Source organism: Halichoerus grypus, chromosome 9 (assembly GCF_964656455.1).
Source record: "Halichoerus grypus chromosome 9, mHalGry1.hap1.1, whole genome shotgun sequence".
NCBI lineage: Eukaryota > Metazoa > Chordata > Mammalia > Carnivora > Phocidae > Halichoerus > Halichoerus grypus.
The window spans coordinates 112,799,481-112,814,398 of NC_135720.1; the positions used below are offsets into that span (position 1 = coordinate 112,799,481).

General features: G+C 38.7%; 1 protein-coding gene and 1 non-coding gene across 21 annotated transcripts in view; both read left to right on the forward strand.

Annotated features, from left to right (window-relative positions):
- FKBP5 (FKBP prolyl isomerase 5) overlaps positions 1 to 14,918 on the forward strand; it is a 119,062-nt gene that overhangs the window by 21,589 nt on the left and 82,555 nt on the right. The window lies entirely within an intron of this gene.
- On the forward strand, positions 788 to 894 carry LOC118539074 (U6 spliceosomal RNA). The gene has a single exon (XR_004918939.1). It is a non-coding gene; the product is annotated as a U6 spliceosomal RNA (small nuclear RNA).

Here is a 14,918-nt window from a genome sequence, read left to right on the forward strand (position 1 = left end):
TGTGGTTCCTTGGCTGGGTCATGATGATTTACGTCTTTGTGTCTTTCTGCATGCTCTTTGCCCTGTGAGAAACCCTCCCTCTCAGCTCACGGAGACATTGGCTGTGTTTTAGAGGGTCCTTTTTGTGCTCCTAGAGCACCCTGTGCCTTGCTCTCTCCCCCTTCTCCCCCCTAGCAACTTTCTACTCAAGCCAGTCCTGGAATATGCTGTGTGCTGTGTTCTTTTACCAGCCTTGATTTTACTCTTGCCACACCCTTGCCAGTTGAAATTAATGTCCGCCCTTCAAGAACCAGCTGGAACACTGCCCTCTTTTCCCTGCTTTATAAACCGCCATCTTTTCCCTACCCTTATAGATACTTTGTAGCTTTCTCATACTTAATCACAGTTGAATTGAAATGTTTCTTTGCTTTGCCTCACACAAAATCCTTGGCCTTACTCATTTTAGGTTCCATTGTGGCTCCCAGTGTAGGGTCTTGGGCAGATATCACATTTGGTAGGTACTCAAGGTATACAGGATTCATAGGACAACTAGAAAACTGTCGGGTTTCAAGATGCTCAGGACCACAAGCAAAGTTGAGACATCGGTTAAATTAAAAAAAATTTACTGTAACATCATGTTGATGATGGCATGGCTACCCTTGGTTCTCTCCTATATTTACTCTTGGCACCAAAAATTAGTGTACCCCCTTTAAAATGTAGGTTGGCAAAATGTATTCAAACACATAAATGTTAATGGGTTTTGACCCAGTGACACCACTTCCAGAAATCATCTTAAGAAAATAATACAGTGCTTGCTTCGGCAGCATGTGTACTAGAATTGGAACAATACAGAGAAGGTTAGCATGGCCCCTGCGCAAGGATGACGTGCAAATTAGTGAAGTGTCCCATATTTCTTGTAATATCTCAATTAAAAAAGAAAAACCTAAAAAAGAGAAAATAATACAAACCAGAATGACAATTATAACTACTAATGTTGAAAGTTTACTGTGTGACAGACACCATGCAAAGCCCTTACTTAATTTAATCCTCAGAATTCCAAGAGGTGTGACTACTGTTACTTCATATGATAGATGGGGAAATTGCACAAAGTAGTTGAGCGACTTGCCCAAACAGCACTCATGTAGCTGCTATGTTGTCAAGCCAACATTCTCACTGAAGCAGAGTGTTTAAGAATCCATACGCCTGGGTGGCTCAATTGGTTAAGCGTCTGACTCGATTTCCGCTCAGGTCATGATCTCAGAGTCGTGGCATCCAGCCCTGTGTCGGGCTCCACGCTCAGTGGGGAGTCTGCTTGAGATTCTCTCGCTGTCCCTCTGCCCCTCCTGCTTGTGTGTGCGCGTGTGCTCTCTCTCTCTCTCAAATAAATAAATCTTTAAAGAATCCGTACTCTTTTTTTTTTTTTTTTTAAGATTGTATCTTTAAGTAATCTCTACACCCAACATGGGGCTTGACCCCACAACCCTGAGATCAAGAGTTGCACACTCTACCAACTGAGCCCGCAAGGCACCCCAAGAATCCATACTCTTAATTATATGATAAAAGTCTAGGCACAAAAATGTTCACAGCAGTGTTATGTAGAATAGATACATTGGAAGCAATGTATGTTAGGAATTAATGTCCATCTATTCAATAGAGTACTTTTTCTAATAGATTTATTGACATAAAATTCACATAGCATGGTATTCACCTCTTTAAGGTGTGTAACTCAGTGGTTTCCGCTATATTTACAGAATTATGCAGTTATTGCCATTATCCCACTTAAGAGCATTTTGTCACCCCCAAAAGAAATGACACACCCGTTAGCAGTCACTCCTACTTCTACCATTACCCTAGGTAACCACCAGTCTACATTCTGTCTCTATGGATTTACGGACATTTCATATAAATGGAATCGTACAATATATGGTATTTTGTGTCCCAGTCTGATTTAGCATAATACTTTCAAGGTTCATTCATGTAGCATGTTATCAGTACTTCATTGCTTTTCATTGCTGAATAATAATGAGTTGTATGGATATACTACATTTTGTTTACCCATTCAATAGTTAATGGACATTTGGATTGTTTCTACTCTTTGGCTATTATGAATAATGCTGTTATGAACATTAATGCACAAGTTTTTGGGTGGACATATGTTTTCATTTTTCTTGGAATTGATCAAATGATAACTTTAACTTTTAGAGGAACTGCCACACTATTTTCCAAAGCAGCTGCACCATTTTACACTCCTACTAGCAATGTGTGAGGGTTCTACTTTTTCCGCATCTTTGTCAATACTGGTTATGATCTCTCCTTTTCCTAATAGCCATCCTGGTGGGTGTGGAGTGGTATCTCATTGTGGCTTTGATCTGCATTTCTCTACTGACTAGTGATGTGTTCAGCATCTTTTCATGTGATTATTTGCTATTTGTATATCTTCTTTGGAGTAATGTCTATTTGAATACTTTGCCCATTTTTTAAAAGATTTATTTATTTAAAAGATTTATTTTAGAGAGAGAGAGAGTGAGAGGGAGGGAGGTGGAGGGGCAGAGGGAGAGAGAGAATCTCAAGCAGACTCCCCGCTGAGCATGGAACTCACGAGCCTGAGATCATGACCTGAGCTGAAATCAAGAGTTGGACGCTTAACCGACTGAGCTACCCTTAAGGGCATCCCTTAAGATTTTATTTTTTAAGTAATCTCTGTGCCCAGTGTGGGGCTTGAACTCACAACTCTGAGATCAAGAGTCGCACGCTTCACTGACTGAGCCCCTGCCCATTTTTTAATTGGGTTATTTGTTTTCTTTATTACTGAGTTGTAGATTTTTTTTTTTTAAAGATTTTGTTTATTTGATAGAGAGAGACAGCGAGAGAGGGAACACAAGCAGAGGGAGAGGGAGAAGCAGGCTTCTCGCGGAGCACGGAGCCCGGTGCGGGGCTTGATCCTAGGACTCTGGGATCATGACCTGAGCCGAAGGCAGACGCTTAACGACTGAGCCACCCAGGCGCCCTGAGTTGTAGATTTTTTACTGAAGTATTGTTGACATACTATATTAGTTTCAGGTGTACAGTATAGTGATTTGACAGTTAAACTACATTATGAAATGCTCACCATGACAAGTGTAGTTATCTATCACAATATAAAGTTACAGTATTATCAACTATATTCCCTATGCTATACTTTTCATCCCTGTGACTAATTTGTAACTGGAAGTTTGCCCCTCTTAATCTCTTTCACTTATTTTGCCTCTCTCCAGCCCCCTCCCCACTTATAGCCATCAGGTTTCTTTTTTCTATATTTATGAATTAGTTTCCATTTGTTTTTTGGATTCTATATATGTGAAAACGTGGTATTTGTCTTTGTCTGACTTACTTAGCATAATACCCTCTAGGTCCATACATGTTGGTGCGAATGTATGATTTCACTCTTTTTATGGCTGAGTAATATTCCATTGTGTATATACACTACATTTTCTTTAGTCATTCATCTATTGATAGACACTCAGGTTGCTTCCATATCTTGGCTATTGTAAGTAATGCTGTAATAAACATACGGGTGCTTGTATGTTTTTGAATTAGCGTTTTCGTTTTCTTTGAACAAATACCCAGAAATGGAATTACTAGGTCATATGGTATTTCTAACTTTCAATTTTTCGAAGAACCTCCATACTGTTTCCTGTAGTGGCTGCACCAATTTACATTCCCAACAACTAATTCAAGGAGGTTCCCTTTTCTCCACATCATCGCCAATACTTGTTATTTTTTGTCTTTTTGGTAATAGCCATTCTAACAGGTGTTAGGTGATATCTCATTGTGGTTTTGATTTGACTTTCCCTGATAAGTGAGGTTGAGCATCTTTTCATGTACCTGTTGGCCACTTATATATCATCTTTGGAAAAATATCTATTCAGGTTCTCTGTCCAGTTTGGTTTCTTGGTGTTGGGTTGTAGGAGTTCTTTATATATTTTGCATATTGACCTCTTATTGGATTTATTATCTGCAAACATCTTCTCCCATTCAGCAGGTTGGCTTTTTGTTTTGTTGGTGGTTTCCTTCACCGTGAAAAAGCTTTTTAGTTTGATGTCCCAGTTGTTTGTTTTTGCCTTTGTTTTCCTTTCCTGGGGAGACCTATACAAAAAAATATTGCTAAGGCTGCTGTCCCAAGAGTTTACTGCCTATGTTTTCTTTTAGAAGTTTTATGGTTTCAGGTCTTATGTTTAGGTCTTTGATACATTCTGAGTTTATTTTTGTGTGTTGTGTAAAAAAGTGGTCCAGTTTCATTCTTTTGCATGTAGCTGCCCCGTTTTCTCAACACCATTTATTGAAGACACTATCTTTTCCCCACTGTATATTTTTGCCTTTTTTGTCATAGATTAATTTTACCATATAACCTTGGGTTTATTTCTGGGCTTTCTATTCTGTTCCATTGATCTATGTGTCTCTGTGCCAGTACCATACTGTTTTGATTATTGTAGATTTGTAGTATAGTTTGAAATCTGGGACTGTGATACCTCCAGATTTGTTCCTTGCTCAAGATTGGTTTGGCTATTTGGGGTCTCTTGTGGTTCCATACACATTTTAGGATTATTCTAGTTTTGTGGGAGATGCTATGGGTATTTTGATAGGGACTGTATTGAATCTGTGGATTGCTTTGGGTAGTATGGACATTTTATTTTATTTATTTATTTATTTTTAAAGATTTTATTTATTTATTTGACAGAGTGAGAGAGCGCAAGCAGGGGGAGCAGCAGAAGGAGAGGGAGAAGCAGGCTCCCCACTAAGCAGGGAGCCCGACGTGGGGCACGATCCCAGCACCCCAGGATCATGACCTGAGCTGAAGGCAGCCACTTAACCAACTGAGTCACCCAGGCACCCAATTTTATTTATTTTTTTCAGATTTTATTTATTTATTTGAGAGAGAGAGAGATACTGAGAGCAAGGGCGGAAGGGAGAAGGACAAGCAGATTCTGCACTGAGCACAGAGCCTGATGCAGGGCTTGATCTCAAGACCCTGAGATCATGACCTGAGCCAGAATCAAGAGTGGACACTTAATCAACTTAACCACCCAACTGCCCCTGGATGTTTTAACAATATCAATTCTTCCAATCTGTGAGCATGGTATATCTTTTATTTATTTGTGCCATCTTTAATTTCCTTCATCATTGTTCTATAGTTTTCAGAGTACACATCTCCTACCTCCTTGGTTAAATTTATTCCTAGGTATATTGTTATTTTTGATGTATTTGTTTTCTTAATTTCTTTTTCTGATAGTTATTAGTATATAGAAACAACAGATTTCCATATGTTGATTTTTGTATCTTGTGATTTTACTGAATTCATTTATTCTAATAGTTTTTTTGGTGGAGTGTTTAAGGTTTTCTTTCTTCTTCTTTTTTTTTTTTTAAGATTTTATTTGTCAGAGAGAGAGAGTAAAGCAGAGGGAGCAGCAGGCAGAGGGAGAAGCAGGATCCCTGCCGAGCAAGGAGCCCAGTGTGGGACTCGATCCCAGAACCCCGAGACCATGACCCAAGCCAAAGGCAGACACTCAACCAGCTGAGCCACCAGGCGTCCCATAGGGTTTTCTATATATAGTATCATGTCCTCTGCAAATAGTGACAGTTTAACTTCTTTCTTACCAATTTGGATGCTTTTTATTTCTTTTTTGTGTCTAATTACTGTGGCTAGGACTTCCAGTACTACGGTGAATAAAAGTGGTGAGAGTGGGCATCCCTGTCTTGTTCCTGACCTTAGAGGAAATTGAGTATAATGTTAGCTGTGGGTTTGTATGGCCTTTATTATGTTGAGGTATATTTCTTCTGTACCCGTGTTGTTGAGAGTTTCTATCATGAATGGATGTGTTGAATTTTGTCAAATACTTCTGTATCTATTGAGACGATCTTAATTTTTATTCTTCATTTTGTTAACATGGTGTACCACAATGATTGATTTGCAGATATTGAACCATTCTGCTTTGCTAGATTAAATCCCACTTGATAGTGGTGAATGATCCTTTTAATGTGTTTTCAAGTTCGGTTTGCTAATATTATGTTGAAGATTTTTACATTTATGTTTATCAGGGATATTAGTCTGTAAGTTTTTCGGGGGTGGGGTAGTGTCTTTGTCTGGTTTGGCATCAGGGTAATGCTGGCCTTGTAGAATGAATCTGAAAGCATTCCTTCCTCTTCTGTTTTTTTGGAATAGTTTGAGAAGGATAGATACTATAACCTATATGGTTTGGTAGAGTTCACTTGTGAAGCCATCTGGTCCTGGACTTCTGTTTGTAGGGAGTTTTTTGATTATTGATTGAATTTTGTTCCTAATAATTGGTCTGTTCAGATTTTCTGTTTCTTCTTGACTCAGCCTTGGAAGACTGTATATTTCTAGGAATATATCCATTTCTTCTAGGTTGTTCAATTTGTTGGCCTATAATTTTTCATTGTAGTGTCTTATAATCCTTTGTATTTTTTGTGGTCTCATTTGTAACTTCTCTTTCATTTCTGATTTTATTTATTTTGGTTCTCTCATTTTTTTCTTCAAGAATCTGACTAAAGGTTTGTCAATTATGTTTTATCTTCTCAGTGAACCAGCTTAGTTTCTTTGGTCTTTTCTGGTTTTTTAGTCTATATTTCATTTATTTCCACTCTGATTTTTATTGTTTTCTTCCTTCTAATAACTTTGGTCTTTGTTCTTTTTTTTTGTTCATTTTGGTGTAAGGTTAGATTGTATATTTGAGATTTTTCTTGTTTCTTGAGGTAGGCCTATATCACTAATAAACTTCCCTCTAAGAACTGCTTTTGCTGCATCCCAAAAATTTTGAACCATTGTTTCCATTTTCATTTGTCTCTAGGTATTTTTTATTTTTCCTCCTTGATTTCATTTGATCCATTGGTTGGTTGTTGTATGTTTTTTAGTCTCCACATGTTTGTGTTTTTTTCCAGTTTTCTTCTTGTAATTGATTTCTAGTTTCATACTGTTGTGGTTGGAAAAGATGCTTATATGATTTCACTCTTCTTAAATTTATTGAGACTTGTTTTGTGGCCTAACATGTGATCTATCCTGGAAATGTTCCATGTGTACTTGAAAAGAATGTGTATTCTGCTGCTTTTGGATGGAATGTTTTGTATATATCTGTTAAGTCCATCTGGTCTAATGTGTTGTTCAAAGTCACTGTTTACTTATTGATTTTTTTTGTCTGGATGATCTATCTATTGATATAGTGGGGTGTTAAAATCTCCTACTGTTATTGTATTCCTGTCAATTTCTCTCTTTGTTTCTGTTAATATTTGTTTCACATATTTAGGTGCTCCTATGTGTGGTGCGTAGATACTTACAATTGTTATATCCTCTTGTTGGATTCACCCCTTTATCATTATGTAATGCCCTTCTTTGTCTCTTGTTACAGTCTTTGTTTCAAAGTCTGTTTTGTTTGACACAAATATTGCTATCCGAGCTTTTTTTTCCCCACTTCCATTTGCATGGAATATCTTTATATCACTTTCAGTCTCTGTTTTTCTTAGGTCTGAAGTGAGTCTCTTTTAGGAAGCATATAAATGGATCTTGTTTATCCATTCTGTCACCCTATTTCTTTTGATTGGAGCATTTAGTCCATTTACATTTAAAGTTACTGATGGGTATGTACTTATTGCCATTTTTGTCCATTGTTTTTGGTTGTTTTTATAGTTCTCTGTTCATTTCTTCTTTTGGTCTCTTCCTTTGTGATTTGATGACTTTCTTTGGTGTTAGGTTTGGATTTCTTTCTCTTTATTTTTTGTGTATATATTCCAGGTTTTTGGTTTGTGGTTACCATGAGGTATATATATAGCAATCTGTGTATATGGCAGTGTTATTAAGTTGATGGGCACTTAAGTTTGAACACATTCTAAAAGCGCTACATTTTTACTTCCTCCTCCAAGTTGTATGTATGTAATGCTTTACATCTTTTTATAATTTTGCTAATTTTATCTTTTAACCTTCATACTATTTTTATAAGTGATAGATCTACCTTTTTTTTATGGACTTTAAAAATATTTTTATTTAAATCCAATTACTTAACATACAGTGTATTATTAGTTTCAGAGGTAGAGTTCAGTGATTGATTCATCGGTTGCATATAACACCCAGTGCTCGTTACATCACATGCCCTCCTTGATGCCCATCACCCAGTTATCCCATCCCCCATCCAGATCTACTACTACCTTTTAATGTATGTTTGCTTTTACCAGTGAAATTTTTTCCTTTCATAATTTTATTTATGGCCTTTTCTTTTCCAATTAAGAATTCCCTTTAACATTTCTTGTAAGGTTGATTTAGTAATGATGAACACCTTTAACTTGTTGTCTAGGAAACTATTTCTCCTTCAGTTCTGAATGATAACCTTGCCAGGTAGAGTATTTTGTTTTTAGGTTTTTTTCCTTTCAGCATTTTGAATATATCATGTCCCACCCCCTTCTGGCCTGCAAATTTTGTGCTGGGAAATCAGCTGACAGCCTTACGGAGTTTCCCTTGTATGTAACTGTTTGCTTTTCTCTTGCTGCTTTTAAGATTTTCTTTAACTTTTGCCATTTTAATTATTATGTATCTTGGTATGGATCTCTTTGGGTTCATCTTGTTTGGGGCACTCTTTCATTCCTGGACTTGGATGTCTGTTTCTTTTCCCAGGTTAGGAAAGTTCTTAGCTATTATGTGTTTGAGTAAGTTTTCTACCCCTTTCTCATTGTCTTCTCCTCCTTGGACCCCTATAATGTGAACGCTGATATGCTTGACATTTTCACAGAATTCCCATTAGTAACCCTCATTTTTTTAAAAATTCTTTTTCATTTTCACTGTTAAGCTTTATTGTTTTCCACTTTTCTGTCTTCCAGATCTCTGATCCATTCTTCTGCATCTTTCTTTCTTTCTTTTATTTATTTTATTTATTTATTTATTTATTTATTTATTTATTTAAAGATTTTATTTATTTGACAGAGAGCAAGATCACAAGCAGACAGACAGGCAGGCAGAGAGAGAGGGAGAAGCAGGCTCCCTGCTAAGCACAGAGCCTGATGCGGGGCTCGATCCCAGGACACCGGGATCATGACCCGAGCCAAAGGCAGATGCTTAACCAACTGAGCCACCCAGGTGCCCCTCTTCTGCATCTTTTAATCTGTTGATTCCCTCTAGTGTATTTTTTCATTTCAATTATTGTATTCTTCAGCTCTGACTGGTTCTTTTTTATATTTTCTATTCTGTTGTTGAAGTTCTAACTTACTTCATTCAATCTTTTCTCAAGCCTGGTGAGTCTCTTTATGACTATTACTTTGAGCTCTTTAATTTTGGTTTTGTCTGTTCTCTCATTTTGAACATGTTCCTCTGTCCCTTCATTTTGTCTGAATCTGTATTTCTATGTATTAGGTAGGTCAGCTACATCTCCTGGTCTGAAAGTAGTGGTCTTATGTAGAAGACAGCCTTTGGTATCTGGTAGTGTGGTCCCCCCTGGTCACCATAACCAGGTGTTCCAAGGGTGTCCCCTGTGTTGGCTGCATGTACTCTCCTGTAGGCATGTTGGTGTTGCAGATTTTTTTCTCCATCAGTGCCCTCGGTTCTTGGTCACACCACTTTGAAGAATGAAGAGGTAGACCAGACAGAGTGGTGGGCAGCAAAGCAAGCTTTATTGAGTAATTTATTGAGGGATAGCAAAGTCATAGTACAAAGGTCCCAAGGAGGGAAGGGACCTGAAAGGGTTGCCACCAAAGTTTTTAGGTCTAGGGGTTTTATGGGCTTGTTGGTGAGCTATTTCAATCTGATTAACCCTCCCTGCCCCTGTCATCCAATCAGATTTTTTTCACCTATCTATCATAATGGGAAAGGGTGGAGGACTCCTTCCAGGGCAGTGTAAAATCCTTTTAAGGGTGGTTTCCTCTTAGGGTGGGGCCCTTGTCCCTCCCTGCCTGCCTGCCTTCCAGTTATCACTTCATCACACAGCTGACCCTCAGCGTGGCTGTCAGCAATGACAGGCTGCACCCTCTGGCAGGGGGCACTGGTGGGCAGGGTTTGCCCCCTTGCATGGCTGCTGAGTGGCCCAGCTGTAGCTTTTGGGGACATGCTAGTCGGTGGGGCCAGCCATCAGCCCTGTTATCTGCAATGACTGGCTTCTACTCTGGGTACACTGGTGGGCAGGGCTTGCCCCTCCTTTATTCCCATGGCTAGCTGAGAGACCCCACTCTGGCTAGTATGGGCATGCTGGTGGGAGGGCTGGTTCCCTCGCTCTTCAGGGCAGGAGTCTGGAGGTGTGCTTGGAGAGGTACCTCCCAGTTAGAGCTGCCTGCCAGGTATGACAGAGCAGTACTTGCCCCAGGGGAATGTTGGTCGCTACTGAGACTGCCCTCCAGGTATGATGGGGTGGGAGCCACCAGGGAGGGGCGCCTGCCAGGTGGGGCAGGTCCACAGGGGAATGCTGGGGCTGGGCAAGCATGCTTGCAGGGTAGGTAGAGAGTGCCAGAACAGGCTCCCACAAGTGCCTGGCCAGCTAAGTTGAAGGAGGGCAAGAAAAGTGGCACCCTCTAGCATTTCCATTTTCCAAGAAAGTTCCTGCAGATTCCTGTCCCCTCCAATACACATTCCAAAATTAGTCAGTAAATCTCCTTCACTTAAAACCCAGGTGCTAGGCACTTTCCCGACCCCACTTCAGTGCTGGGTCTTGGACTGGGTGATAGTAGTGCCCTGGCCCTTTAAGTGGAGTCTCTGTTTCCTATAGCCTTGTGGCTCTCCCAGAAATAAGCCCCCTTGATTTTCAGAACTTGATGTTATGAGGTCTCGTCTTTCTGGTGCAGGTCCCAGGGCCAGGTGTCCCCATTCTGGGGCTTGATCTCCTGGCTCCTCCATGCCTGTGATACCTATCCCTCTTGCTGTGGTTTGCAACCTTGGGGGTTTGGTTCACCATCTGTGTCTCTGCCCTTTCTCCTCTTCTCTCTCTCTCTCCCCCTTTTTTATTTAAAGATTATTTATTTATTTGAGAGAGAGCACGTGCCCTGAGTTGGGGGAGGGGCAAAGGGAGAGGGACAAACAGACTCCCCACTGAGCAGGGAGCTGATGCAGGGCTCAATCCCAGGACCCTGGGATCATGACCTGAGCCAAAGGCAGATGCTTAACTGAGCCACCCAGGTGTCTCTCCCTGCTCCCCATCTTGTGGTCTTCTTATGTCTTTAGCTGTGGAAGATCTGTTCTGCCAGTCTTTAGGTCACTTTCAGAGTGAGTTTTATCACAAGTAGTTGTTGCCTCTGTATGTCCTTGATAGGAGGTGAGCTCAGGATCCTCCTATTCTTTCTTTCCCGTCTCTCCTAGACTCCAAGTTGTTAATATATTCTAGATAACAGTTCCATTACCAGATATGTGATTTGCAAAATTTTCATCCCATTTCTTTGTGATTTCTTTTCACTTTCTTCATGGTGCTCTTGGAAGCACAGATGTTTTTAATTTTCATGAGGTCTCATTTATCAGTTTTTTTGTTGTTGCTTGTACTTTGTTTCACATAAGAAACCATTACCTAATCAAAGGTCAGTGAAGATTTACAATCCCTATGCTTTCTTCTAGGAGGTAGTTTTAGCTCTTACGTTGCAATCATTGATCCATTTGAGTTACTTTTTATATACGGTGTGCGGTAGGGTATCAAACTTTGTAATCTTTTGCTTGTGGAAATCCAGTTGTCCCAGCACCATTTGTTGAAAAGACTATTATTTCCCCCATTGAATTATCATGGCAGCCATTTTGAATATCAGTTAAACATAAACGTAGAAGTTTATTTCTCAGCTCTCAGTTCTGTTCCACTGATCTGTGTCTGTCCTTATCCTAGTACCACACAGTTTTGATTATTGTAGCTTTGTAGTAAGTTTCGGAACCGTGAAGTGTGAGTCCTCTCAACTTTTTTCTTTTCAGGGTTGTTTTGGCTAATTTACTCAGTTTTGCTGTGAACCTACAACTGTTCTAAAAAATAATGTCCATTAAAAAAAAAAAACCTACCCCTACGTTGTAATATTGGGATTGTGGTAAATTCTTTTTGCATTTCTTTATTCCCCAAACTTTCTGTAATATATAATTGTGTTAAATTTTACAATTTTAGCAAAGTTTTGGCTAATAGAATAAGTTTTTAACTCAAGAGGCAAATTTAGCTCTGTAGATAAAAATTCAAGTTACCTAGCTTTCCAGGAAGAGTGTGTGAAGGTGAGAGTGTAAGATCATGGGTAGAAATGAGCCTGTCTCAAATTTAGTATTCCAGCTTCTTGATCCTCTTTATCTCTCCAGTTAGCTTCCTTCAGTTTATTCTCTGCCTTTTTACTCTCCATTAAAAGCCCTCCCTTACACACCAGCTTAGGACTTTACTCAGAACCTTTAGATGAAATTTTGGGAATCTGGCTGGTTTGTATAATTGCCATTGATAACTGGAATGAATGGCAGCTGAGTAGCATGAGGGCAAGGAGCCAGATAATGCAATCTGAGCCACAGAAGCCACTTTGATGGAACATAAGAGGGGGAGAAAGGAAGCCATCCAAGCAGCACTCTTTAATAGCCTTCTCTGCCCCTCTTGTGTTCTTTCAGTTTTTTTGCATCTGTATATGTTGTTTTCTTATGATACTGTATGCTTTTTAAGGGCGGATATCTGCAAGTGGTGCTAGGGCTAGTTAGAAGTTTAAATAGATACACAGAGAATTAAGCCATGTGGCTTGGTGACAGACTGCTGTTCATATGTTGTAAGTGCTGCTACAGTGTGTGTGTGTGTGTGTGTGTGTGTGTGTGTGTATGTTCTAAATAGTTTGGGGGTTTTCTTTCCAGTTTAAGCAATATTAAAATCTCAGTATATTGAGATACTTTATAGATTTTGCATATAATAGGTGTCCATTTGAGGTTTGTTGTAAAACAAAAGCATGTTTTATAAACACACTAAAGATTAATGTCAATCACAAACCAAATTTTGTGGCATTATGACTTTGAAGTATTAAGGTGATTTTTACTGTATAGTTTTCTACAATCAAAAGAAGGGGAAAAACAGTTCTTAATTTCAGTTTTTAAAAATTGTGGTATATTAATTGTGGCCTTCAGAAATGTAAAGTCACACTTTTTTCATTCTTGTAAGGTTTAAAACAATCGTTTCTTATATAGATTAAAGGAAAAAAGACTGCAATTATCCAGATTTCCAGAAATAAACACAAAACTGTAGTTTTGACTCCATTTTTTCAAAAAGTACCTGCCATTTTTGGAGGTAGATTATCAGTTGTGGGCTTTGACTTTTTTAATGTCATGGAAAACCTATACCCTTCAAATTTCAGACTCAAAATTTGTTCTAAACAGTGTTTATTTTATCAAATACCTTTTCTCCCACTTGAAACTCCATTCATAATACTTGTGTTTTTTTTACTGTGTCTCCTTTTTCTGGCTTGTGTACTCATGGACTTGTGCTTCTGGCCAAGATGAATTAAGAGAGATTGATTTACTCTCTTGGCTGTAATCACATAACAAACAAAAACCCCAGAAAAAATATATGAAGTTTCAAACACTGAACAAGAAGCAGCACAAGACAGTGATCACCAAGAAACCAGAAACAGATGAGCCCTACAATTATCCTAGCTTACTATATGGAGAGAGTTTCCAGGCTGCAGTGTAAGGAGGGGGCAGCTCAGCTGTCGCCTTGAGTTAAAGAGACCGAGCTGGAGTCAGAGGAGGCCAGGGTGGCTGCAGTTAGGGAAGGAGAGAGCTGCACAAAGAGAGAACTCCACAGGTCTGCAAAGTCCCTCTTAAATCTTGAGATGAGTGCTGATCAGCACATGTATTTTATGGAAGCTACCCAAAGCCAGGAAAGAACCACCCAAAAGGATTATAGGGAACAATCTCTGATTCTTTCTCAGTTTGTGTTCCCAACAGCCACAGAGGAAAATATGTCATAGGATATTGGGTAGAATACTCAGAAAGGTATTGCCTCAGCGGTGGGGCAAATGCCTTAAACTAAAGACTGCTCTGGTCCCTTCTGACAAAGCTTAAAAACAGACCTCAGAAGGATCAAGCTATTTCCAAGTAGTTTAACTGCATCCCAGAACAAAGCTTAATATTTATAATTATGCAAAAATATTTAGTACTCACCAAGGTAAAATTCACATTTGGCTTCCAATAAAAAATATTAGATTTGGAATGAAGCAGAAAAATACAGCCCCTGAGGAGGAAAATCAATAAGTCAAAACAGAGACACAGATGATAGAATTAGTGGACAAAGACATTAAAACATTTATTATGACTATATTCTATATGTTCAGGGTATTACTGGAAAGATTGAGAATGTCAAATACAGGTATGTAATATATTTTAAAGACCCAAATTGAACATCTAAATATGAAAACTACAATGTGTGAGATGAAAAATATACTTCATGAGATTTACAGCAAATTAGTGCAGGAGAAAAGATTAGTAAACTTGAAGCCAAACCAGTATGAATCATCAAAAATAAAGGAAATAAAGACTGGGAAAAAATCAGTGAGCTATGAGACAACTTCAGGTGGTTGAATGTACATGTAATTGTAGTCTTGAGAGGAGAGGGTGCAGAAAAAATTTTTGAAGAAACAATGGCCAAATTTTTCCAGATTTCAAAAAAACTGTAAGTTCAGAGATCCAAGAAAAAGAGGAAAAGGGGACAAACACAGATGTGACAAATAGAAAACAAATAGCAAAATGTTAAGTTTACACCAATCTATATTAATAATCACATGAACTATAAATGACCTAAACAACACAGTTAAAAGGCAGAACTTAGTAGATGGAGTAAAAAAGCAAGACTCAACTGTATGCTGCCTACAAGAAACCTACTGTTCATATTAAGATCCCAAATAGGCTAAAAGTAAAAGGTTTGCAAAGGATATTCCATACTAATACTAATCAAGAAAGTTGGAATAACTATATTAATTTCAGACGAACTAGATTTTAT